This window comes from Bison bison, unplaced genomic scaffold (assembly GCF_000754665.1).
Source record: "Bison bison bison isolate TAMUID 2011002044 unplaced genomic scaffold, Bison_UMD1.0 scf7180017864486, whole genome shotgun sequence".
Classification (NCBI taxonomy): Eukaryota; Metazoa; Chordata; class Mammalia; order Artiodactyla; family Bovidae; genus Bison; species Bison bison.
In genome coordinates, this window is record NW_011495046.1 from 5,566,320 (window position 1) to 5,566,866 (window position 547).

At 53.7% G+C, this 547-nt stretch overlaps 1 protein-coding gene across 1 annotated transcript in view; it reads left to right on the forward strand.

The window, feature by feature from the left end:
• EDAR (ectodysplasin A receptor) overlaps positions 1-547 on the forward strand; it is a 52,672-nt gene that overhangs the window by 34,653 nt on the left and 17,472 nt on the right. The window lies entirely within an intron of this gene.

A 547-nucleotide genomic window follows, 5' to 3' on the forward strand; every position in this document is an offset into this window, starting at 1 on the left:
ATGATGGAGGTGATGTGGAGGTGATGATGGTAGGTGGTCTTGGTGATGATGGAGGTGGTGGTGGAGGTGATGATGGAGGTGATCATGGTGATGATGGAGATGGTGATGGCAGTGGTCATGGTGATGATGGAGGTGGTGGTGGAGGTGATGATGGAGGTGGTCATGGTGATGATGGAGGTGGTGGTGGAGGTGATGATGGAGGTGATCATGGTGATGATGGAGGTGGTGATGGCAGTGGTCATGGTGATGATGGAGGTGGTGGTAGAGGTGATGAGGGAGGTGATCATGGTGGTGATGGAGGTGGTGATGGCAGTGGTCATGGTGATGATGGAGGTGGTCCTGGCAGTGGTCATGGTGATGATGGAGGTGGTGGTGGAGGTGATTATGGAGGTAGTCATGATTATGATGGAGGTGGTCATGGTGATGATAGACGTGGTGGTGGAGGTGATGATGGAGGTGGTCATGGTGATGATAGACGTGGTGGTGGAGGTGATGATGGAGGTGGTCATGGTGATGATGGAGGTGGTGGTGGAGGTGGTGGTGGAGG